The sequence below is a fragment of the Salarias fasciatus genome, unplaced genomic scaffold (assembly GCF_902148845.1).
Source record: "Salarias fasciatus unplaced genomic scaffold, fSalaFa1.1, whole genome shotgun sequence".
Lineage (NCBI taxonomy): Eukaryota > Metazoa > Chordata > Actinopteri > Blenniiformes > Blenniidae > Salarias > Salarias fasciatus.
The window spans coordinates 2,243,566-2,265,067 of NW_021941374.1; the positions used below are offsets into that span (position 1 = coordinate 2,243,566).

Consider the following 21,502-nt stretch of genomic DNA (forward strand, 5'->3'; position numbering starts at 1 on the left):
GTGTGGTGCCATTCAGAGCGGGGTTTTAAAGTCTTCTTGGACAGTCACAACACCCACATCCAAATGGAAAATCTCTCCACACACTCTCTGATGGGATATTCGAGTTTTCTTTGAGCCTGCCAACACCCACACCCTCTTGTATAAAGCCGGTTTTCATCCAAGCCACACCTTTGCTGGATGAGCCAAATCTCAACTCCTCAGATCCCACAGAATCTGCTCCCAGCGGACTGATCCTTCTGAATCCACAAAGGTGCTGTTTGCAGCTGTGTCCACAAGAGGGCACTGCCACTGTGTCCTCAGGAAGAGCCTGAAATCGTTTGTCCAGATGAAACCTCCTGATGTGTCTGCTATCTCGGTCCTCAATAGCACAGACTCCCTGTCCACACTGTGGCTGGTCAGAATGCTCCTCGAGAACGTTGGGAACCTGCTCCAGGCCAGGCAGCTCCTGAGAGATGACAGAATATCTGGAGCCTTCAGGACCAACAAGTGAAGAGATCACTTGGTCCAGAGCGATGGACAAATGAGGCCTCATGAACTCATGAGCCCATCAGGGCTTCCTGGTTGTGTAGCTCGTCTCTTCCTCCTCTGCAGTAAACCTGCATGTTTTTGTGTTTGATTCAGGGAGTCTGGGTCTGAGTCTGAGTCTGAGTCAGGCATTTGGTGTTTCAGTGATAAATGTTCTCCTGCCAAGCTGGAGACTGTGGTTGGTGCAATGACTGTCATTTGTGTCTTAGCAGAGTTCCGAAAGAAGACATTTGTTAATTAGCATCTGGCAACGGCCGAAAGACAGTCGTGAGGTTTCTTAATGTTAGATCAGCTTGGTATGGCTGTACATCGTGTGGAGAACAATGGAAAGCTCTTAGAAGAACACAAGGGTGTGAGCCCAAGGTGTCAGAGGCACAGAAAACACCATGGAAATCCAGTGAGGGACAGCAAGAAGGCCAACGTTGATGGGTGATAAGAAAGACACTCCCCGTCGGGGAATTGAACCCCGGTCTCCCGCGTGACAGGCGGGGATACTCACCACTATACTAACGAGGAGAGGTGCCTTGCTGTCCACTGAGTCCAACCGGCGTGACCGGAGGAGTTATGGTCACGGTGTTGGGGGCAGGGGCTCAGAGGTCACTGCGGTTGGACCAGGTGTCTTCTCATGGTGAAATTTTGTCGGCATACTGGCATTGGTGGTTCAGTGGTAGAATTCTCGCCTGCCATGCGGGAGGCCCGGGCTCGATTCCCGGCCAATGCAGCAGGGCTTTTAATCTGCCTCAGCTGGACCTGTTGAAGTTCCTGAGTGATCCAGGTCTTCAATGACAAGGCAGTCATGCCCAGGATGAAAAGCAGAGTCTACATCTGCTGGTCATACTGAAAGAGGAATATGCAGAGTGCAGTTACTGTCCTGTCGTCAACAGTTTTCATTCTGAAGAAAAGTACAACTGGTAAGTACCTTCCTGGTTCTAGTAGTCTGTCTCTGCTTAATGCTTTCAGTCGTTGGTCACCACTTCCCGCTTGTGGCAGTCCGTCATTACTTGGTGGTTCCTGCAAGCCGTCTCTTCTTCCTGGTTCCTGCGGCCTGTGGCCACTTGCTTCTGGTAGCTTGTCACAACTTCCTGGTTCCAGGAGTCCATCACTACTTCATTTTTCTGGTAGTCTGTCACCATGTCCTGGTTCATGTAGTCAGTCACAACTTCCTGGTTCCAGTACTTCATTCTCTGGCAGTCCTGGTCTTTGAGATAAAGTTGTAAATCTGATAAAAGTCGACGCTCCTCTCTCTCTGACTGATAAACACACAACAACAACAACTGCTTTCCTTAACTCTGAGGAAGGAGCGAAACAGCGCCCCCATTTTTGCTCTAGTGGTGAAAACGAGTATTGAATCTGTACTGAAAGACACTCCCATTGAAAATGAATGGGGGAAGTTAAGGGAGTTCAGCTGAGCCACATGCGGCCGCCGTGCAGACCGGGGTTCGATTCCCCAACGGGGAGCGTGTCTGTTTCCATTGAAGTGACTGGCTGCTGTCAACAGCTTTTCTTGTCCGTGTCCTGTGCTTCATAGTTGGTACTGAGCCAAGTTGTGGGTGACAGCTGTCGGCGGAAGGTCACTCCTTCCTGGTTCCTGAAGTCTGTCACTCCATCCCAGTTGATGGTCGATGTAATCCAGGCTTGTTACATGATTACATAATCCTCGAGTTAGGGTTACTCTAACCCTAACCCTAATCTAATGATATATGATGATTTACCTAGATAAGACCAGACCTGGCCAATGACTGTTGAAGCTGGTGGAGATGAACCTGACCAGAAATTTCTTTCAGCTCAGTGGTGACTTTTGCCTGCAGGTGAAAGGAATGGCAATGAAGAAGGAGTTTGCCCCCCGCAACCACCAACATGTTGACGACTGACTGGGAGACCTGGGCCCTGCAGACATCTGGGGAGTGTGGTGCCATTCAGAGCGGGGTTTTAAAGTCTTCTTGGACAGTCACAACACCCACATCCAAATGGAAAATCTCTCCACACACTCTCTGATGGGATATTCGAGTTTTCTTTGAGCCTGCCAACACCCACACCCTCTTGTATAAAGCCGGTTTTCATCCAAGCCACACCTTTGCTGGATGAGCCAAATCTCAACTCCTCAGATCCCACAGAATCTGCTCCCAGCGGACTGATCCTTCTGAATCCACAAAGGTGCTGTTTGCAGCTGTGTCCACAAGAGGGCACTGCCACTGTGTCCTCAGGAAGAGCCTGAAATCGTTTGTCCAGATGAAACCTCCTGATGTGTCTGCTATCTCGGTCCTCAATAGCACAGACTCCCTGTCCACACTGTGGCTGGTCAGAATGCTCCTCGAGAACGTTGGGAACCTGCTCCAGGCCAGGCAGCTCCTGAGAGATGACAGAATATCTGGAGCCTTCAGGACCAACAAGTGAAGAGATCACTTGGTCCAGAGCGATGGACAAATGAGGCCTCATGAACTCATGAGCCCATCAGGGCTTCCTGGTTGTGTAGCTCGTCTCTTCCTCCTCTGCAGTAAACCTGCATGTTTTTGTGTTTGATTCAGGGAGTCTGGGTCTGAGTCTGAGTCTGAGTCAGGCATTTGGTGTTTCAGTGATAAATGTTCTCCTGCCAAGCTGGAGACTGTGGTTGGTGCAATGACTGTCATTTGTGTCTTAGCAGAGTTCCGAAAGAAGACATTTGTTAATTAGCATCTGGCAACGGCCGAAAGACAGTCGTGAGGTTTCTTAATGTTAGATCAGCTTGGTATGGCTGTACATCGTGTGGAGAACAATGGAAAGCTCTTAGAAGAACACAAGGGTGTGAGCCCAAGGTGTCAGAGGCACAGAAAACACCATGGAAATCCAGTGAGGGACAGCAAGAAGGCCAACGTTGATGGGTGATAAGAAAGGCACTCCCCGTCGGGGAATTGAACCCCGGTCTCCCGCGTGACAGGCGGGGATACTCACCACTATACTAACGAGGAGAGGTGCCTTGCTGTCCACTGAGTCCAACCGGCGTGACCGGAGGAGTTATGGTCGCGGTGTTGGGGGCAGGGGCTCAGAGGTCACTGCGGTTGGACCAGATGTCTTCTCATGGTGAAATTTTGTCCGCATACTGGCATTGGTGGTTCAGTGGTAGAATTCTCGCCTGCCACGCGGGAGGCCCGGGCTCGATTCCCGGCCAATGCAGCAGGGCTTTTAATCTGCCTCAGCTGGACCTGTTGAAGTTCCTGAGTGATCCAGGTCTTCAATGACAAGGCAGTCATGCCCAGGATGAAAAGCAGAGTCTACATCTGCTGGTCATACTGAAAGAGGAATATGCAGAGTGCAGTTACTGTCCTGTCGTCAACAGTTTTCATTCTGAAGAAAAGTACAACTGGTAAGTACCTTCCTGGTTCTAGTAGTCTGTCTCTGCTTAATGCTTTCAGTCGTTGGTCACCACTTCCCGCTTGTGGCAGTCCGTCATTACTTGGTGGTTCCTGCAAGCCGTCTCTTCTTCCTGGTTCCTGCGGCCTGTGGCCACTTGCTCCTGGTAGGTTGTCACAACTTCCTGGTTCCAGGAGTCCATCACTACTTCATTTTTCTGGTAGTCTGTCACCATGTCCTGGTTCATGTAGTCAGTCACAACTTCCTGGTTCCAGTACTTCATTCTCTGGCAGTCCTGGTCTTTGAGATAAAGTTGTAAATCTGATAAAAGTCGACGCTCCTCTCTCTCTGACTGATAAACACACAACAACAACAACTGCTTTCCTTAACTCTGAGGAAGGAGCGAAACAGCGCCCCCATTTTTGCTCTAGTGGTGAAAACGAGTATTGAATCTGTACTGAAAGACACTCCCATTGAAAATGAATGGGGGAAGTTAAGGGAGTTCAGCTGAGCCACATGCGGCCGCCGTGCAGACCGGGGTTCGATTCCCCAACGGGGAGCGTGTCTGTTTCCATTGAAGTGACTGGCTGCTGTCAACAGCTTTTCTTGTCCGTGTCCTGTGCTTCATAGTTGGTACTGAGCCAAGTTGTGGGTGACAGCTGTCGGCGGAAGGTCACTCCTTCCTGGTTCCTGAAGTCTGTCACTCCATCCCAGTTGATGGTCGATGTAATCCAGGCTTGTTACATGATTACATAATCCTCGAGTTAGGGTTACTCTAACCCTAACCCTAATCTAATGATATATGATGATTTACCTAGATAAGACCAGACCTGGCCAATGACTGTTGAAGCTGGTGGAGATGAACCTGACCAGAAATTTCTTTCAGCTCAGTGGTGACTTTTGCCTGCAGGTGAAAGGAATGGCAATGAAGAAGGAGTTTGCCCCCCGCAACCACCAACATGTTGACGACTGACTGGGAGACCTGGGCCCTGCAGACATCTGGGGAGTGTGGTGCCATTCAGAGCGGGGTTTTAAAGTCTTCTTGGACAGTCACAACACCCACATCCAAATGGAAAATCTCTCCACACACTCTCTGATGGGATATTCGAGTTTTCTTTGAGCCTGCCAACACCCACACCCTCTTGTATAAAGCCGGTTTTCATCCAAGCCACACCTTTGCTGGATGAGCCAAATCTCAACTCCTCAGATCCCACAGAATCTGCTCCCAGCGGACTGATCCTTCTGAATCCACAAAGGTGCTGTTTGCAGCTGTGTCCACAAGAGGGCACTGCCACTGTGTCCTCAGGAAGAGCCTGAAATCGTTTGTCCAGATGAAACCTCCTGATGTGTCTGCTATCTCGGTCCTCAATAGCACAGACTCCCTGTCCACACTGTGGCTGGTCAGAATGCTCCTCGAGAACGTTGGGAACCTGCTCCAGGCCAGGCAGCTCCTGAGAGATGACAGAATATCTGGAGCCTTCAGGACCAACAAGTGAAGAGATCACTTGGTCCAGAGCGATGGACAAATGAGGCCTCATGAACTCATGAGCCCATCAGGGCTTCCTGGTTGTGTAGCTCGTCTCTTCCTCCTCTGCAGTAAACCTGCATGTTTTTGTGTTTGATTCAGGGAGTCTGGGTCTGAGTCTGAGTCTGAGTCAGGCATTTGGTGTTTCAGTGATAAATGTTCTCCTGCCAAGCTGGAGACTGTGGTTGGTGCAATGACTGTCATTTGTGTCTTAGCAGAGTTCCGAAAGAAGACATTTGTTAATTAGCATCTGGCAACGGCCGAAAGACAGTCGTGAGGTTTCTTAATGTGAGATCAGCTTGGTATGGCTGTACATCGTGTGGAGAACAATGGAAAGCTCTTAGAAGAACACAAGGGTGTGAGCCCAAGGTGTCAGAGGCACAGAAAACACCATGGAAATCCAGTGAGGGACAGCAAGAAGGCCAACGTTGATGGGTGATAAGAAAGACACTCCCCGTCGGGGAATTGAACTCCGGTCTCCCGCGTGACAGGCGGGGATACTCACCACTATACTAACGAGGAGAGGTGCCTTGCTGTCCACTGAGTCCAACCGGCGTGACCGGAGGAGTTATGGTCACGGTGTTGGGGGCAGGGGCTCAGAGGTCACTGCGGTTGGACCAGATGTCTTCTCATGGTGAAATTTTGTCCGCATACTGGCATTGGTGGTTCAGTGGTAGAATTCTCGCCTGCCACGCGGGAGGCCCGGGCTCGATTCCCGGCCAATGCAGCAGGGCTTTTAAGGCTTTTAATCTGCCTCAGCTGGACCTGTTGAAGTTCCTGAGTGATCCAGGTCTTCAATGACAAGGCAGTCATGCCCAGGATGAAAAGCAGAGTCTACATCTGCTGGTCATACTGAAAGAGGAATATGCAGAGTGCAGTTACTGTCCTGTCGTCAACAGTTTTCATTCTGAAGAAAAGTACAACTGGTAAGTACCTTCCTGGTTCTAGTAGTCTGTCTCTGCTTAATGCTTTCAGTCGTTGGTCACCACTTCCCGCTTGTGGCAGTCCGTCATTACTTGGTGGTTCCTGCAAGCCGTCTCTTCTTCCTGGTTCCTGCGGCCTGTGGCCACTTGCTTCTGGTAGCTTGTCACAACTTCCTGGTTCCAGGAGTCCATCACTACTTCATTTTTCTGGTAGTCTGTCACCATGTCCTGGTTCATGTAGTCAGTCACAACTTCCTGGTTCCAGTACTTCATTCTCTGGCAGTCCTGGTCTTTGAGATAAAGTTGTAAATCTGATAAAAGTCGATGCTCCTCTCTCTCTGACTGATAAACACACAACAACAACAACTGCTTTCCTTAACTCTGAGGAAGGAGCGAAACAGCGCCCCCATTTTTGCTCTAGTGGTGAAAACGAGTATTGGATCTGTACTGAAAGACACTCCCATTGAAAATGAATGGGGGAAGTTAAGGGAGTTCAGCTGAGCCACATGCGGCCGCCGTGCAGACCGGGGTTCGATTCCCCAACGGGGAGCGTGTCTGTTTCCATTGAAGTGACTGGCTGCTGTCAACAGCTTTTCTTGTCCGTGTCCTGTGCTTCATAGTTGGTACTGAGCCAAGTTGTGGGTGACAGCTGTCGGCGGAAGGTCACTCCTTCCTGGTTCCTGAAGTCTGTCACTCCATCCCAGTTGATGGTCGATGTAATCCAGGCTTGTTACATGATTACATAATCCTCGAGTTAGGGTTACTCTAACCCTAACCCTAATCTAATGATATATGATGATTTACCTAGATAAGACCAGACCTGGCCAATGACTGTTGAAGCTGGTGGAGATGAACCTGACCAGAAATTTCTTTCAGCTCAGTGGTGACTTTTGCCTGCAGGTGAAAGGAATGGCAATGAAGAAGGAGTTTGCCCCCCGCAACCACCAACATGTTGACGACTGACTGGGAGACCTGGGCCCTGCAGACATCTGGGGAGTGTGGTGCCATTCAGAGCGGGGTTTTAAAGTCTTCTTGGACAGTCACAACACCCACATCCAAATGGAAAATCTCTCCACACACTCTCTGATGGGATATTCGAGTTTTCTTTGAGCCTGCCAACACCCACACCCTCTTGTATAAAGCCGGTTTTCATCCAAGCCACACCTTTGCTGGATGAGCCAAATCTCAACTCCTCAGATCCCACAGAATCTGCTCCCAGCGGACTGATCCTTCTGAATCCACAAAGGTGCTGTTTGCAGCTGTGTCCACAAGAGGGCACTGCCACTGTGTCCTCAGGAAGAGCCTGAAATCGTTTGTCCAGGTGAAACCTCCTGATGTGTCTGCTATCTCGGTCCTCAATAGCACAGACTCCCTGTCCACACTGTGGCTGGTCAGAATGCTCCTCGAGAACGTTGGGAACCTGCTCCAGGCCAGGCAGCTCCTGAGAGATGACAGAATATCTGGAGCCTTCAGGACCAACAAGTGAAGAGATCACTTGGTCCAGAGCGATGGACAAATGAGGCCTCATGAACTCATGAGCCCATCAGGGCTTCCTGGTTGTGTAGCTCGTCTCTTCCTCCTCTGCAGTAAACCTGCATGTTTTTGTGTTTGATTCAGGGAGTCTGGGTCTGAGTCTGAGTCTGAGTCAGGCATTTGGTGTTTCAGTGATAAATGTTCTCCTGCCAAGCTGGAGACTGTGGTTGGTGCAATGACTGTCATTTGTGTCTTAGCAGAGTTCCGAAAGAAGACATTTGTTAATTAGCATCTGGCAACGGCCGAAAGACAGTCGTGAGGTTTCTTAATGTGAGATCAGCTTGGTATGGCTGTACATCGTGTGGAGAACAATGGAAAGCTCTTAGAAGAACACAAGGGTGTGAGCCCAAGGTGTCAGAGGCACAGAAAACACCATGGAAATCCAGTGAGGGACAGCAAGAAGGCCAACGTTGATGGGTGATAAGAAAGACACTCCCCGTCGGGGAATTGAACCCCGGTCTCCCGCGTGACAGGCGGGGATACTCACCACTATACTAACGAGGAGAGGTGCCTTGCTGTCCACTGAGTCCAACCGGCGTGACCGGAGGAGTTATGGTCACGGTGTTGGGGGCAGGGGCTCAGAGGTCACTGCGGTTGGACCAGATGTCTTCTCATGGTGAAATTTTGTCCGCATACTGGCATTGGTGGTTCAGTGGTAGAATTCTCGCCTGCCACGCGGGAGGCCCGGGCTCGATTCCTGGCCAATGCAGCAGGGCTTTTAATCTGCCTCAGCTGGACCTGTTGAAGTTCCTGAGTGATCCAGGTCTTCAATGACAAGGCAGTCATGCCCAGGATGAAAAGCAGAGTCTACATCTGCTGGTCATACTGAAAGAGGAATATGCAGAGTGCAGTTACTGTCCTGTCGTCAACAGTTTTCATTCTGAAGAAAAGTACAACTGGTAAGTACCTTCCTGGTTCTAGTAGTCTGTCTCTGCTTAATGCTTTCAGTCGTTGGTCACCACTTCCCGCTTGTGGCAGTCCGTCATTACTTGGTGGTTCCTGCAAGCCGTCTCTTCTTCATGGTTCCTGCGGCCTGTGGCCACTTGCTTCTGGTAGCTTGTCACAACTTCCTGGTTCCAGGAGTCCATCACTACTTCATTTTTCTGGTAGTCTGTCACCATGTCCTGGTTCATGTAGTCAGTCACAACTTCCTGGTTCCAGTACTTCATTCTCTGGCAGTCCTGGTCTTTGAGATAAAGTTGTAAATCTGATAAAAGTCGACGCTCCTCTCTCTCTGACTGATAAACACACAACAACAACAACTGCTTTCCTTAACTCTGAGGAAGGAGCGAAACAGCGCCCCCATTTTTGCTCTAGTGGTGAAAACGAGTATTGGATCTGTACTGAAAGACACTCCCATTGAAAATGAATGGGGGAAGTTAAGGGAGTTCAGCTGAGCCACATGCGGCCGCCGTGCAGACCGGGGTTCGATTCCCCAACGGGGAGCGTGTCTGTTTCCATTGAAGTGACTGGCTGCTGTCAACAGCTTTTCTTGTCCGTGTCCTGTGCTTCATAGTTGGTACTGAGCCAAGTTGTGGGTGACAGCTGTCGACGGAAGGTCACTCCTTCCTGGTTCCTGAAGTCTGTCACTCCATCCCAGTTGATGGTCGATGTAATCCAGGCTTGTTACATGATTACATAATCCTCGAGTTAGGGTTACTCTAACCCTAACCCTAATCTAATGATATATGATGATTTACCTAGATAAGACCAGACCTGGCCAATGACTGTTGAAGCTGGTGGAGATGAACCTGACCAGAAATTTCTTTCAGCTCAGTGGTGACTTTTGCCTGCAGGTGAAAGGAATGGCAATGAAGAAGGAGTTTGTCCCCCGCAACCACCAACATGTTGACGACTGACTGGGAGACCTGGGCCCTGCAGACATCTGGGGAGTGTGGTGCCATTCAGAGCGGGGTTTTAAAGTCTTCTTGGACAGTCACAACACCCACATCCAAATGGAAAATCTCTCCACACACTCTCTGATGGGATATTCGAGTTTTCTTTGAGCCTGCCAACACCCACACCCTCTTGTATAAAGCCGGTTTTCATCCAAGCCACACCTTTGCTGGATGAGCCAAATCTCAACTCCTCAGATCCCACAGAATCTGCTCCCAGCGGACTGATCCTTCTGAATCCACAAAGGTGCTGTTTGCAGCTGTGTCCACAAGAGGGCACTGCCACTGTGTCCTCAGGAAGAGCCTGAAATCGTTTGTCCAGGTGAAACCTCCTGATGTGTCTGCTATCTCGGTCCTCAATAGCACAGACTCCCTGTCCACACTGTGGCTGGTCAGAATGCTCCTCGAGAACGTTGGGAACCTGCTCCAGGCCAGGCAGCTCCTGAGAGATGACAGAATATCTGGAGCCTTCAGGACCAACAAGTGAAGAGATCACTTGGTCCAGAGCGATGGACAAATGAGGCCTCATGAACTCATGAGCCCATCAGGGCTTCCTGGTTGTGTAGCTCGTCTCTTCCTCCTCTGCAGTAAACCTGCATGTTTTTGTGTTTGATTCAGGGAGTCTGGGTCTGAGTCTGAGTCTGAGTCAGGCATTTGGTGTTTCAGTGATAAATGTTCTCCTGCCAAGCTGGAGACTGTGGTTGGTGCAATGACTGTCATTTGTGTCTTAGCAGAGTTCCGAAAGAAGACATTTGTTAATTAGCATCTGGCAACGGCCGAAAGACAGTCGTGAGGTTTCTTAATGTGAGATCAGCTTGGTATGGCTGTACATCGTGTGGAGAACAATGGAAAGCTCTTAGAAGAACACAAGGGTGTGAGCCCAAGGTGTCAGAGGCACAGAAAACACCATGGAAATCCAGTGAGGGACAGCAAGAAGGCCAACGTTGATGGGTGATAAGAAAGACACTCCCCGTCGGGGAATTGAACCCCGGTCTCCCGCGTGACAGGCGGGGATACTCACCACTATACTAACGAGGAGAGGTGCCTTGCTGTCCACTGAGTCCAACCGGCGTGACCGGAGGAGTTATGGTCACGGTGTTGGGGGCAGGGGCTCAGAGGTCACTGCGGTTGGACCAGATGTCTTCTCATGGTGAAATTTTGTCCGCATACTGGCATTGGTGGTTCAGTGGTAGAATTCTCGCCTGCCACGCGGGAGGCCCGGGCTCGATTCCCGGCCAATGCAGCAGGGCTTTTAATCTGCCTCAGCTGGACCTGTTGAAGTTCCTGAGTGATCCAGGTCTTCAATGACAAGGCAGTCATGCCCAGGATGAAAAGCAGAGTCTACATCTGCTGGTCATACTGAAAGAGGAATATGCAGAGTGCAGTTACTGTCCTGTCGTCAACAGTTTTCATTCTGAAGAAAAGTACAACTGGTAAGTACCTTCCTGGTTCTAGTAGTCTGTCTCTGCTTAATGCTTTCAGTCGTTGGTCACCACTTCCCGCTTGTGGCAGTCCGTCATTACTTGGTGGTTCCTGCAAGCCGTCTCTTCTTCCTGGTTCCTGCGGCCTGTGGCCACTTGCTTCTGGTAGCTTGTCACAACTTCCTGGTTCCAGGAGTCCATCACTACTTCATTTTTCTGGTAGTCTGTCACCATGTCCTGGTTCATGTAGTCAGTCACAACTTCCTGGTTCCAGTACTTCATTCTCTGGCAGTCCTGGTCTTTGAGATAAAGTTGTAAATCTGATAAAAGTCGACGCTCCTCTCTCTCTGACTGATAAACACACAACAACAACAACTGCTTTCCTTAACTCTGAGGAAGGAGCGAAACAGCACCCCCATTTTTGCTCTAGTGGTGAAAACGAGTATTGGATCTGTACTGAAAGACACTCCCATTGAAGATGAATGGGGGAAGTTAAGGGAGTTCAGCTGAGCCACATGCGGCCGCCGTGCAGACCGGGGTTCGATTCCCCAACGGGGAGCGTGTCTGTTTCCATTGAAGTGACTGGCTGCTGTCAACAGCTTTTCTTGTCCGTGTCCTGTGCTTCATAGTTGGTACTGAGCCAAGTTGTGGGTGACAGCTGTCGGCGGAAGGTCACTCCTTCCTGGTTCCTGAAGTCTGTCACTCCATCCCAGTTGATGGTCGATGTAATCCAGGCTTGTTACATGATTACATAATCCTCGAGTTAGGGTTACTCTAACCCTAACCCTAATCTAATGATATATGATGATTTACCTAGATAAGACCAGACCTGGCCAATGACTGTTGAAGCTGGTGGAGATGAACCTGACCAGAAATTTCTTTCAGCTCAGTGGTGACTTTTGCCTGCAGGTGAAAGGAATGGCAATGAAGAAGGAGTTTGCCCCCCGCAACCACCAACATGTTGACGACTGACTGGGAGACCTGGGCCCTGCAGACATCTGGGGAGTGTGGTGCCATTCAGAGCGGGGTTTTAAAGTCTTCTTGGACAGTCACAACACCCACATCCAAATGGAAAATCTCTCCACACACTCTCTGATGGGATATTCGAGTTTTCTTTGAGCCTGCCAACACCCACACCCTCTTGTATAAAGCCGGTTTTCATCCAAGCCACACCTTTGCTGGATGAGCCAAATCTCAACTCCTCAGATCCCACAGAATCTGCTCCCAGCGGACTGATCCTTCTGAATCCACAAAGGTGCTGTTTGCAGCTGTGTCCACAAGAGGGCACTGCCACTGTGTCCTCAGGAAGAGCCTGAAATCGTTTGTCCAGGATGAAACCTCCTGATGTGTCTGCTATCTCGGTCCTCAATAGCACAGACTCCCTGTCCACACTGTGGCTGGTCAGAATGCTCCTCGAGAACGTTGGGAACCTGCTCCAGGCCAGGCAGCTCCTGAGAGATGACAGAATATCTGGAGCCTTCAGGACCAACAAGTGAAGAGATCACTTGGTCCAGAGCGATGGACAAATGAGGCCTCATGAACTCATGAGCCCATCAGGGCTTCCTGGTTGTGTAGCTCGTCTCTTCCTCCTCTGCAGTAAACCTGCATGTTTTTGTGTTTGATTCAGGGAGTCTGGGTCTGAGTCTGAGTCTGAGTCAGGCATTTGGTGTTTCAGTGATAAATGTTCTCCTGCCAAGCTGGAGACTGTGGTTGGTGCAATGACTGTCATTTGTGTCTTAGCAGAGTTCCGAAAGAAGACATTTGTTAATTAGCATCTGGCAACGGCCGAAAGACAGTCGTGAGGTTTCTTAATGTGAGATCAGCTTGGTATGGCTGTACATCGTGTGGAGAACAATGGAAAGCTCTTAGAAGAACACAAGGGTGTGAGCCCAAGGTGTCAGAGGCACAGAAAACACCATGGAAATCCAGTGAGGGACAGCAAGAAGGCCAACGTTGATGGGTGATAAGAAAGACACTCCCCGTCGGGGAATTGAACCCCGGTCTCCCGCGTGACAGGCGGGGATACTCACCACTATACTAACGAGGAGAGGTGCCTTGCTGTCCACTGAGTCCAACCGGCGTGACCGGAGGAGTTATGGTCACGGTGTTGGGGGCAGGGGCTCAGAGGTCACTGCGGTTGGACCAGATGTCTTCTCATGGTGAAATTTTGTCCGCATACTGGCATTGGTGGTTCAGTGGTAGAATTCTCGCCTGCCACGCGGGAGGCCCGGGCTCGATTCCCGGCCAATGCAGCAGGGCTTTTAATCTGCCTCAGCTGGACCTGTTGAAGTTCCTGAGTGATCCAGGTCTTCAATGACAAGGCAGTCATGCCCAGGATGAAAAGCAGAGTCTACATCTGCTGGTCATACTGAAAGAGGAATATGCAGAGTGCAGTTACTGTCCTGTCGTCAACAGTTTTCATTCTGAAGAAAAGTACAACTGGTAAGTACCTTCCTGGTTCTAGTAGTCTGTCTCTGCTTAATGCTTTCAGTCGTTGGTCACCACTTCCCGCTTGTGGCAGTCCGTCATTACTTGGTGGTTCCTGCAAGCCGTCTCTTCTTCCTGGTTCCTGCGGCCTGTGGCCACTTGCTTCTGGTAGCTTGTCACAACTTCCTGGTTCCAGGAGTCCATCACTACTTCATTTTTCTGGTAGTCTGTCACCATGTCCTGGTTCATGTAGTCAGTCACAACTTCCTGGTTCCAGTACTTCATTCTCTGGCAGTCCTGGTCTTTGAGATAAAGTTGTAAATCTGATAAAAGTCGACGCTCCTCTCTCTCTGACTGATAAACACACAACAACAACAACTGCTTTCCTTAACTCTGAGGAAGGAGCGAAACAGCACCCCCATTTTTGCTCTAGTGGTGAAAACGAGTATTGAATCTGTACTGAAAGACACTCCCATTGAAGATGAATGGGGGAAGTTAAGGGAGTTCAGCTGAGCCACATGCGGCCGCCGTGCAGACCGGGGTTCGATTCCCCAACGGGGAGCGTGTCTGTTTCCATTGAAGTGACTGGCTGCTGTCAACAGCTTTTCTTGTCCGTGTCCTGTGCTTCATAGTTGGTACTGAGCCAAGTTGTGGGTGACAGCTGTCGGCGGAAGGTCACTCCTTCCTGGTTCCTGAAGTCTGTCACTCCATCCCAGTTGATGGTCGATGTAATCCAGGCTTGTTACATGATTACATAATCCTCGAGTTAGGGTTACTCTAACCCTAACCCTAATCTAATGATATATGATGATTTACCTAGATAAGACCAGACCTGGCCAATGACTGTTGAAGCTGGTGGAGATGAACCTGACCAGAAATTTCTTTCAGCTCAGTGGTGACTTTTGCCTGCAGGTGAAAGGAATGGCAATGAAGAAGGAGTTTGCCCCCCGCAACCACCAACATGTTGACGACTGACTGGGAGACCTGGGCCCTGCAGACATCTGGGGAGTGTGGTGCCATTCAGAGCGGGGTTTTAAAGTCTTCTTGGACAGTCACAACACCCACATCCAAATGGAAAATCTCTCCACACACTCTCTGATGGGATATTCGAGTTTTCTTTGAGCCTGCCAACACCCACACCCTCTTGTATAAAGCCGGTTTTCATCCAAGCCACACCTTTGCTGGATGAGCCAAATCTCAACTCCTCAGATCCCACAGAATCTGCTCCCAGCGGACTGATCCTTCTGAATCCACAAAGGTGCTGTTTGCAGCTGTGTCCACAAGAGGGCACTGCCACTGTGTCCTCAGGAAGAGCCTGAAATCGTTTGTCCAGGTGAAACCTCCTGATGTGTCTGCTATCTCGGTCCTCAATAGCACAGACTCCCTGTCCACACTGTGGCTGGTCAGAATGCTCCTCGAGAACGTTGGGAACCTGCTCCAGGCCAGGCAGCTCCTGAGAGATGACAGAATATCTGGAGCCTTCAGGACCAACAAGTGAAGAGATCACTTGGTCCAGAGCGATGGACAAATGAGGCCTCATGAACTCATGAGCCCATCAGGGCTTCCTGGTTGTGTAGCTCGTCTCTTCCTCCTCTGCAGTAAACCTGCATGTTTTTGTGTTTGATTCAGGGAGTCTGGGTCTGAGTCTGAGTCTGAGTCAGGCATTTGGTGTTTCAGTGATAAATGTTCTCCTGCCAAGCTGGAGACTGTGGTTGGTGCAATGACTGTCATTTGTGTCTTAGCAGAGTTCCGAAAGAAGACATTTGTTAATTAGCATCTGGCAACGGCCGAAAGACAGTCGTGAGGTTTCTTAATGTGAGATCAGCTTGGTATGGCTGTACATCGTGTGGAGAACAATGGAAAGCTCTTAGAAGAACACAAGGGTGTGAGCCCAAGGTGTCAGAGGCACAGAAAACACCATGGAAATCCAGTGAGGGACAGCAAGAAGGCCAACGTTGATGGGTGATAAGAAAGACACTCCCCGTCGGGGAATTGAACCCCGGTCTCCCGCGTGACAGGCGGGGATACTCACCACTATACTAACGAGGAGAGGTGCCTTGCTGTCCACTGAGTCCAACCGGCGTGACCGGAGGAGTTACGGTCACGGTGTTGGGGGCAGGGGCTCAGAGGTCACTGCGGTTGGACCAGATGTCTTCTCATGGTGAAATTTTGTCCGCATACTGGCATTGGTGGTTCAGTGGTAGAATTCTCGCCTGCCACGCGGGAGGCCCGGGCTCGATTCCCGGCCAATGCAGCAGGGCTTTTAATCTGCCTCAGCTGGACCTGTTGAAGTTCCTGAGTGATCCAGGTCTTCAATGACAAGGCAGTCATGCCCAGGATGAAAAGCAGAGTCTACATCTGCTGGTCATACTGAAAGAGGAATATGCAGAGTGCAGTTACTGTCCTGTCGTCAACAGTTTTCATTCTGAAGAAAAGTACAACTGGTAAGTACCTTCCTGGTTCTAGTAGTCTGTCTCTGCTTAATGCTTTCAGTCGTTGGTCACCACTTCCCGCTTGTGGCAGTCCGTCATTACTTGGTGGTTCCTGCAAGCCGTCTCTTCTTCATGGTTCCTGCGGCCTGTGGCCACTTGCTTCTGGTAGCTTGTCACAACTTCCTGGTTCCAGGAGTCCATCACTACTTCATTTTTCTGGTAGTCTGTCACCATGTCCTGGTTCATGTAGTCAGTCACAACTTCCTGGTTCCAGTACTTCATTCTCTGGCAGTCCTGGTCTTTGAGATAAAGTTGTAAATCTGATAAAAGTCGACGCTCCTCTCTCTCTGACTGATAAACACACAACAACAACAACTGCTTTCCTTAACTCTGAGGAAGGAGCGAAACAGCGCCCCCATTTTTGCTCTAGTGGTGAAAACGAGTATTGGATCTGTACTGAAAGACACTCCCATTGAAAATGAATGGGGGAAGTTAAGGGAGTTCAGCTGAGCCACATGCGGCCGCCGTGCAGACCGGGGTTCGATTCCCCAACGGGGAGCGTGTCTGTTTCCATTGAAGTGACTGGCTGCTGTCAACAGCTTTTCTTGTCCGTGTCCTGTGCTTCATAGTTGGTACTGAGCCAAGTTGTGGGTGACAGCTGTCGGCGGAAGGTCACTCCTTCCTGGTTCCTGAAGTCTGTCACTCCATCCCAGTTGATGGTCGATGTAATCCAGGCTTGTTACATGATTACATAATCCTCGAGTTAGGGTTACTCTAACCCTAACCCTAATCTAATGATATATGATGATTTACCTAGATAAGACCAGACCTGGCCAATGACTGTTGAAGCTGGTGGAGATGAACCTGACCAGAAATTTCTTTCAGCTCAGTGGTGACTTTTGCCTGCAGGTGAAAGGAATGGCAATGAAGAAGGAGTTTGCCCCCCGCAACCACCAACATGTTGACGACTGACTGGGAGACCTGGGCCCTGCAGACATCTGGGGAGTGTGGTGCCATTCAGAGCGGGGTTTTAAAGTCTTCTTGGACAGTCACAACACCCACATCCAAATGGAAAATCTCTCCACACACTCTCTGATGGGATATTCGAGTTTTCTTTGAGCCTGCCAACACCCACACCCTCTTGTATAAAGCCGGTTTTCATCCAAGCCACACCTTTGCTGGATGAGCCAAATCTCAACTCCTCAGATCCCACAGAATCTGCTCCCAGCGGACTGATCCTTCTGAATCCACAAAGGTGCTGTTTGCAGCTGTGTCCACAAGAGGGCACTGCCACTGTGTCCTCAGGAAGAGCCTGAAATCGTTTGTCCAGGTGAAACCTCCTGATGTGTCTGCTATCTCGGTCCTCAATAGCACAGACTCCCTGTCCACACTGTGGCTGGTCAGAATGCTCCTCGAGAACGTTGGGAACCTGCTCCAGGCCAGGCAGCTCCTGAGAGATGACAGAATATCTGGAGCCTTCAGGACCAACAAGTGAAGAGATCACTTGGTCCAGAGCGATGGACAAATGAGGCCTCATGAACTCATGAGCCCATCAGGGCTTCCTGGTTGTGTAGCTCGTCTCTTCCTCCTCTGCCGTAAACCTGCATGTTTTTTGTGTTTGATTCAGGGAGTCTGGGTCTGAGTCTGAGTCTGAGTCAGGCATTTGGTGTTTCAGTGATAAATGTTCTCCTGCCAAGCTGGAGACTGTGGTTGGTGCAATGACTGTCATTTGTGTCTTAGCAGAGTTCCGAAAGAAGACATTTGTTAATTAGCATCTGGCAACGGCCGAAAGACAGTCGTGAGGTTTCTTAATGTGAGATCAGCTTGGTATGGCTGTACATCGTGTGGAGAACAATGGAAAGCTCTTAGAAGAACACAAGGGTGTGAGCCCAAGGTGTCAGAGGCACAGAAAACACCATGGAAATCCAGTGAGGGACAGCAAGAAGGCCAACGTTGATGGGTGATAAGAAAGACACTCCCCGTCGGGGAATTGAACCCCGGTCTCCCGCGTGACAGGCGGGGATACTCACCACTATACTAACGAGGAGAGGTGCCTTGCTGTCCACTGAGTCCAACCGGCGTGACCGGAGGAGTTATGGTCACGGTGTTGGGGGCAGGGGCTCAGAGGTCACTGCGGTTGGACCAGATGTCTTCTCATGGTGAAATTTTGTCCGCATACTGGCATTGGTGGTTCAGTGGTAGAATTCTCGCCTGCCACGCGGGAGGCCCGGGCTCGATTCCCGGCCAATGCAGCAGGGCTTTTAATCTGCCTCAGCTGGACCTGTTGAAGTTCCTGAGTGATCCAGGTCTTCAATGACAAGGCAGTCATGCCCAGGATGAAAAGCAGAGTCTACATCTGCTGGTCATACTGAAAGAGGAATATGCAGAGTGCAGTTACTGTCCTGTCGTCAACAGTTTTCATTCTGAAGAAAAGTACAACTGGTAAGTACCTTCCTGGTTCTAGTAGTCTGTCTCTGCTTAATGCTTTCAGTCGTTGGTCACCACTTCCCGCTTGTGGCAGTCCGTCATTACTTGGTGGTTCCTGCAAGCCGTCTCTTCTTCCTGGTTCCTGCGGCCTGTGGCCACTTGCTTCTGGTAGCTTGTCACAACTTCCTGGTTCCAGGAGTCCATCACTACTTCATTTTTCTGGTAGTCTGTCACCATGTCCTGGTTCATGTAGTCAGTCACAACTTCCTGGTTCCAGTACTTCATTCTCTGGCAGTCCTGGTCTTTGAGATAAAGTTGTAAATCTGATAAAAGTCGACGCTCCTCTCTCTCTGACTGATAAACACACAACAACAACAACTGCTTTCCTTAACTCTGAGGAAGGAGCGAAACAGCGCCCCCATTTTTGCTCTAGTGGTGAAAACGAGTATTGGATCTGTACTGAAAGACACTCCCATTGAAAATGAATGGGGGAAGTTAAGGGAGTTCAGCTGAGCCACATGCGGCCGCCGTGCAGACCGGGGTTCGATTCCCCAACGGGGAGCGTGTCTGTTTCCATTGAAGTGACTGGCTGCTGTCAACAGCTTTTCTTGTCCGTGTCCTGTGCTTCATAGTTGGTACTGAGCCAAGTTGTGGGTGACAGCTGTCGGCGGAAGGTCACTCCTTCCTGGTTCCTGAAGTCTGTCACTCCATCCCAGTTGATGGTCGATGTAATCCAGGCTTGTTACATGATTACATAATCCTCGAGTTAGGGTTACTCTAACCCTAACCCTAATCTAATGATATATGATGATTTACCTAGATAAGACCAGACCTGGCCAATGACTGTTGAAGCTGGTGGAGATGAACCTGACCAGAAATTTCTTTCAGCTCAGTGGTGACTTTTGCCTGCAGGTGAAAGGAATGGCAATGAAGAAGGAGTTTGCCCCCCGCAACCACCAACATGTTGACGACTGACTGGGAGACCTGGGCCCTGCAGACATCTGGGGAGTGTGGTGCCATTCAGAGCGGGGTTTTAAAGTCTTCTTGGACAGTCACAACACCCACATCCAAATGGAAAATCTCTCCACACACTCTCTGATGGGATATTCGAGTTTTCTTTGAGCCTGCCAACACCCACACCCTCTTGTATAAAGCCGGTTTTCATCCAAGCCACACCTTTGCTGGATGAGCCAAATCTCAACTCCTCAGATCCCACAGAATCTGCTCCCAGCGGACTGATCCTTCTGAATCCACAAAGGTGCTGTTTGCAGCTGTGTCCACAAGAGGGCACTGCCACTGTGTCCTCAGGAAGAGCCTGAAATCGTTTGTCCAGGTGAAACCTCCTGATGTGTCTGCTATCTCGGTCCTCAATAGCACAGACTCCCTGTCCACACTGTGGCTGGTCAGAATGCTCCTCGAGAACGTTGGGAACCTGCTCCAGGCCAGGCAGCTCCTGAGAGATGACAGAATATCTGGAGCCTTCAGGACCAACAAGTGAAGAGATCACTTGGTCCAGAGCGATGGACAAATGAGGCCTCATGAACTCATGAGCCCATCAGGGCTTCCTGGTTGTGTAGCTCGTCTCTTCCTCCTCTGCAGTAAACCTGCATGTTTTTGTGTTTGATTCAGGGAGTCTGGGTCTGAGTCTGAGTCTGAGTCAGGCATTTGGTGTTTCAGTGATAAATGTTCTCCTGCCAAGCTGGAGACTGTGGTTGGTGCAATGACTGTCATTTGTGTCTTAGCAGAGTTCCGAAAGAAGACATTTGTTAGTTAGCATCTGGCAACGGCCGAAAGACAGTCGTGAGGTTTCTTAATGTTAGATCAGCTTGGTATGGCTGTACATCGTGTGGAGAACAATGGAAAGCTCTTAGAAGAACACAAGGGTGTGAGCCCAAGGTGTCAGAGGCACAGAAAACACCATGGAAATCCAGTGAGGGACAGCAAGAAGGCCAACGTTGATGGGTGATAAGAAAGACACTCCCCGTCGGGGAATTGAACCCCGGTCTCCCGCGTGACAGGCGGGGATACTCACCACTATACTAACGAGGAGAGGTGCCTTGCTGTCCACTGAGTCCAACCGGCGTGACCGGAGGAGTTATGGTCACGGTGTTGGGGGCAGGGGCTCAGAGGTCACTGCGGTTGGACCAGATGTCTTCTCATGGTGAAATTTTGTCCGCATACTGGCATTGGTGGTTCAGTGGTAGAATTCTCGCCTGCCACGCGGGAGGCCCGGGCTCGATTCCCGGCCAATGCAGCAGGGCTTTTAATCTGCCTCAGCTGGACCTGTTGAAGTTCCTGAGTGATCCAGGTCTTCAATGACAAGGCAGTCATGCCCAGGATGAAAAGCAGAGTCTACATCTGCTGGTCATACTGAAAGAGGAATATGCAGAGTGCAGTTACTGTCCTGTCGTCAACAGTTTTCATTCTGAAGAAAAGTACAACTGGTAAGTACCTTCCTGGTTCTAGTAGTCTGTCTCTGCTTAATGCTTTCAGTCGTTGGTCACCACTTCCCGCTTGTGGCAGTCCGTCATTACTTGGTGGTTCCTGCAAGCCGTCTCTTCTTCCTGGTTCCTGCGGCCTGTGGCCACTTGCTTCTGGTAGCTTGTCACAACTTCCTGGTTCCAGGAGTCCATCACTACTTCATTTTTCTGGTAGTCTGTCACCATGTCCTGGTTCATGTAGTCAGTCACAACTTCCTGGTTCCAGTACTTCATTCTCTGGCAGTCCTGGTCTTTGAGATAAAGTTGTAAATCTGATAAAAGTCGACGCTCCTCTCTCTCTGACTGATAAACACACAACAACAACAACTGCTTTCCTTAACTCTGAGGAAGGAGCGAAACAGCGCCCCCATTTTTGCTCTAGTGGTGAAAACGAGTATTGATCTGTACTGAAAGACACTCCCATTGAAAATGAATGGGGGAAGTTAAGGGAGTTCAGCTGAGCCACATGCGGCCGCCGTGCAGACCGGGGTTCGATTCCCCAACGGGGAGCGTGTCTGTTTCCATTGAAGTGACTGGCTGCTGTCAACAGCTTTTCTTGTCCGTGTCCTGTGCTTCATAGTTGGTAC

General features: G+C 50.1%; 18 non-coding genes across 18 annotated transcripts; 9 read left to right on the forward strand and 9 right to left on the reverse strand.

Moving 5' to 3' along the window:
- Positions 1 to 969: 969 nt before the first annotated feature.
- trnad-guc (transfer RNA aspartic acid (anticodon GUC)) lies at positions 970 to 1,041 on the reverse strand. Its single transcript has one exon. It is a non-coding gene; the product is annotated as a tRNA-Asp (tRNA).
- A 134-nt stretch (positions 1,042 to 1,175) lies between these two features.
- Positions 1,176 to 1,246, forward strand: trnag-gcc (transfer RNA glycine (anticodon GCC)). Its single transcript has one exon. It is a non-coding gene; the product is annotated as a tRNA-Gly (tRNA).
- Positions 1,247 to 3,398: 2,152 nt separating this feature from the next.
- On the reverse strand, positions 3,399 to 3,470 carry trnad-guc (transfer RNA aspartic acid (anticodon GUC)). The gene has a single exon. It is a non-coding gene; the product is annotated as a tRNA-Asp (tRNA).
- Positions 3,471 to 3,604: 134 nt separating this feature from the next.
- Positions 3,605 to 3,675, forward strand: trnag-gcc (transfer RNA glycine (anticodon GCC)). Its single transcript has one exon. It is a non-coding gene; the product is annotated as a tRNA-Gly (tRNA).
- A 2,152-nt stretch (positions 3,676 to 5,827) lies between these two features.
- Positions 5,828 to 5,899, reverse strand: trnad-guc (transfer RNA aspartic acid (anticodon GUC)). Its single transcript has one exon. It is a non-coding gene; the product is annotated as a tRNA-Asp (tRNA).
- A 134-nt stretch (positions 5,900 to 6,033) lies between these two features.
- trnag-gcc (transfer RNA glycine (anticodon GCC)) lies at positions 6,034 to 6,104 on the forward strand. The gene has a single exon. It is a non-coding gene; the product is annotated as a tRNA-Gly (tRNA).
- A 2,161-nt stretch (positions 6,105 to 8,265) lies between these two features.
- On the reverse strand, positions 8,266 to 8,337 carry trnad-guc (transfer RNA aspartic acid (anticodon GUC)). The gene has a single exon. It is a non-coding gene; the product is annotated as a tRNA-Asp (tRNA).
- Positions 8,338 to 8,471: 134 nt separating this feature from the next.
- On the forward strand, positions 8,472 to 8,542 carry trnag-gcc (transfer RNA glycine (anticodon GCC)). Its single transcript has one exon. It is a non-coding gene; the product is annotated as a tRNA-Gly (tRNA).
- A 2,152-nt stretch (positions 8,543 to 10,694) lies between these two features.
- On the reverse strand, positions 10,695 to 10,766 carry trnad-guc (transfer RNA aspartic acid (anticodon GUC)). Its single transcript has one exon. It is a non-coding gene; the product is annotated as a tRNA-Asp (tRNA).
- A 134-nt stretch (positions 10,767 to 10,900) lies between these two features.
- trnag-gcc (transfer RNA glycine (anticodon GCC)) lies at positions 10,901 to 10,971 on the forward strand. The gene has a single exon. It is a non-coding gene; the product is annotated as a tRNA-Gly (tRNA).
- Positions 10,972 to 13,124: 2,153 nt separating this feature from the next.
- On the reverse strand, positions 13,125 to 13,196 carry trnad-guc (transfer RNA aspartic acid (anticodon GUC)). The gene has a single exon. It is a non-coding gene; the product is annotated as a tRNA-Asp (tRNA).
- Positions 13,197 to 13,330: 134 nt separating this feature from the next.
- On the forward strand, positions 13,331 to 13,401 carry trnag-gcc (transfer RNA glycine (anticodon GCC)). The gene has a single exon. It is a non-coding gene; the product is annotated as a tRNA-Gly (tRNA).
- A 2,152-nt stretch (positions 13,402 to 15,553) lies between these two features.
- On the reverse strand, positions 15,554 to 15,625 carry trnad-guc (transfer RNA aspartic acid (anticodon GUC)). The gene has a single exon. It is a non-coding gene; the product is annotated as a tRNA-Asp (tRNA).
- A 134-nt stretch (positions 15,626 to 15,759) lies between these two features.
- On the forward strand, positions 15,760 to 15,830 carry trnag-gcc (transfer RNA glycine (anticodon GCC)). Its single transcript has one exon. It is a non-coding gene; the product is annotated as a tRNA-Gly (tRNA).
- A 2,153-nt stretch (positions 15,831 to 17,983) lies between these two features.
- trnad-guc (transfer RNA aspartic acid (anticodon GUC)) lies at positions 17,984 to 18,055 on the reverse strand. The gene has a single exon. It is a non-coding gene; the product is annotated as a tRNA-Asp (tRNA).
- A 134-nt stretch (positions 18,056 to 18,189) lies between these two features.
- trnag-gcc (transfer RNA glycine (anticodon GCC)) lies at positions 18,190 to 18,260 on the forward strand. Its single transcript has one exon. It is a non-coding gene; the product is annotated as a tRNA-Gly (tRNA).
- A 2,152-nt stretch (positions 18,261 to 20,412) lies between these two features.
- On the reverse strand, positions 20,413 to 20,484 carry trnad-guc (transfer RNA aspartic acid (anticodon GUC)). Its single transcript has one exon. It is a non-coding gene; the product is annotated as a tRNA-Asp (tRNA).
- A 134-nt stretch (positions 20,485 to 20,618) lies between these two features.
- On the forward strand, positions 20,619 to 20,689 carry trnag-gcc (transfer RNA glycine (anticodon GCC)). Its single transcript has one exon. It is a non-coding gene; the product is annotated as a tRNA-Gly (tRNA).
- The last annotated feature ends 813 nt before the right edge of the window (positions 20,690 to 21,502 follow it).